Source organism: Priapulus caudatus, unplaced genomic scaffold (genome assembly GCF_000485595.1).
Source record: "Priapulus caudatus unplaced genomic scaffold, Priapulus_caudatus-5.0.1 Scaffold10, whole genome shotgun sequence".
Taxonomy (NCBI): Eukaryota; Metazoa; Priapulida; class Priapulimorpha; order Priapulimorphida; family Priapulidae; genus Priapulus; species Priapulus caudatus.
The window spans coordinates 1,131,045-1,133,531 of record NW_014577071.1 but is presented as its reverse complement, the minus strand read 5'-3'; the positions used below and the strand labels follow the sequence as shown (position 1 = coordinate 1,133,531).

General features: G+C 40.7%; 1 long non-coding RNA gene across 1 annotated transcript; it reads left to right on the top strand.

Annotated features, from left to right (window-relative positions):
* The first annotated feature begins 447 nt into the window (after window positions 1–447).
* Window positions 448–1,439, top strand: LOC106807017. The gene is made up of 2 exons (XR_001393612.1): window positions 448–526; window positions 758–1,439. It is a non-coding gene; the product is annotated as an uncharacterized LOC106807017 (long non-coding RNA).
* The last annotated feature ends 1,048 nt before the right edge of the window (window positions 1,440–2,487 follow it).

The following is a 2,487-nucleotide window of genomic DNA, read 5'->3' as shown; positions in this document are numbered from 1 at the left end:
CATACAAAACACGCGCTCATCGACACAGCAGCACCACGCTCGCAAGAACGTAAAGCCCGACACCAACGAACAGATTTTAACGATCGCGAACGAACGAACGAACGAACGAACGAACGAACGAACGAACGAACGAACGAACGAACGAACGAACAAACGAACAACCAAACAAACAAATGAACGAACGAATGAACGAACGAACGAAAGAAAGAACGAACGAACGAACGAACGAACGAACGAACAAACGAATGAACGAACTAATAAACGCGCGCTCACTCATGTACGCGCGCAAGCACACTCTCTAGGGCACAATCGCACAACGTACAGCTACAGGTATTTTGAGCTACGATACTATTAGATGTATGCTTCTATAATGTTTACATATGATATATTACGATACTATTAGATGTATGTTTCTATAATGTTTACATAAGATATATTTTCAGCGTCCTTATTTCCTACAACGAAATGAAGAGAGTGATCTTGGCGATACTACTGCTCGTTTCCCTGGCGGCGTCCACGCAAGCGGGTAAGCGCACTCGCACACGCTTTCTTACCAGGATTTTATGGCATAATTACAATCGTTTGCTACATAAAGGTCGTATGGAATACAATGAACAACATTATTGCGTAGTAGCTTCAAATGTATCTACAGTAGAATAGTTTTATGTTGTTATATTTTAAATAATCGCGCTAAAGCTATTTGTGTAGTATGTGTATAGGCGCGTGTAATAGAAGAATTTTAATTATTTCGTTTCAGCATGCGGCGCGTACAACAGCCGAACACACATTTGCTGCAATGGAAGGCTCAGTTATAAAGGTTCGAACAACGCATGCTGCAATACTTCTGCGTACAACAGCCGAACCCACATTTGCTGCAATGGAAGGCTCAGTTATAAAGGCCTAAACAATTCGTGTGGTTAAATCTATGCATACATCTATGTTTGCGATATACATGCATGTTGCGAACAGTAATCTACATTGTTATGTATGGGTACAGGCGGATTTCTCCATAAACTGAACTGATATGATTGAGTGCCACTTGTTCATATGCTTATGAAATGGTAATGAATTATGTATACTGCGATGAGCAGATCGAATCTATCTATATACTATTGTATGGTAAATTCATTGTGATTTTCAAATGACAAAATTATCGTATCATTTTGCGGGCAGTACTTTAATTTGTTTTCTTTCGTTAGTAAGTAGAATTGATAAAATTAATATCATATCATAATGATGCTAAGAAAATTATAGCTACAAAATGTGCACATGTGTTTTTTTAAAATAATCTTACTAGCTTAAATGCGGAGATATCATTAATTAGGGCAAAGATCGCTAGAATTTACGGGTAGAATTAATCGGTATGCGTAATAATGTATAAGTAACATGTTTTTTAGTAATTACAAATATGCGAATAAAATCCCGCACGTAATTAAATATCTATTGCTTATTGTTTTGTTATTGATTTTGCTGCGTGCGTGCGCTTGCGTGCGTGAGTGAGTGCGCTTACTAATAGGGCTAGAATTATATATTGTATTTATTATCAGGACTAGAAAATTTTAGCGGGAAATAGGACGCTAAAATACATTATATGCAAATATAATTGAATACCTTTTGAATTCAACAGACAATTCAAAACACGTGGGCGGTATGCTGTATGTTTGTGTCCATGGCTGCGTGCATGTGTACATGTGCATGGTCAAATCCGATCTACATCGCAGCATCGCGCCACAATTCTCCAGCTATTGCTTATATGCAGTATATATGCTGTAATGCAAATAGGAATGGCGCTCACGTCGCTCGTCGCCCTGGACAGCGTGCATGCGTGCACGTGTGCGTGCATGCGTGAGTATGTGTGCGCGTCTGTGTACGTGCGCGCGAGCATTGCGTTCGTCCCTCTGCGAGATTTCACCCAAAACACAATTTCATGACTTGCATAAAATACGCCGTAGAATAAAATATCAATGTGTTAGCAGCGTGGTAACGTGTGTATTTGGCCGGGGGGGGGTGTAGGGGCACTCACTTCGGAACTGGGTAGGGGGTGCCTCGGGGACCTTGAAAACCTGACCCTGTCGCAAACCGCTTTGCGCCCTAAAATACACCCTGTCCCAATATACTGCTCTAAAAAGTATACCCAGTTGCAATATTGCACACTTCGGTTATGTCCTGTCCTCCTGTCAATATAGGCAGATATTGGGCCAATATCAGCCTGGTGATATGGGCCCAATATTGTTTTGCCAATATTGGGCCGATATTGGACCAATATCTGCCTATATTGAACCAATATCTGCCTATATTGGTCCGATATTGGCCTGGTGATATTGGCCCAATATTGTTTTGCCAATATTTGGCCGATATTGGTGCAATATTGGCCTGGTGATATTGGCCCAATATTGTTTTGCCAATATTTGGCCGATATTGGTGCAATATTGGCCTGGTGATATTGGCCCAATATTGTTTTGCCAATATTTGGCCGATATTGGTGCA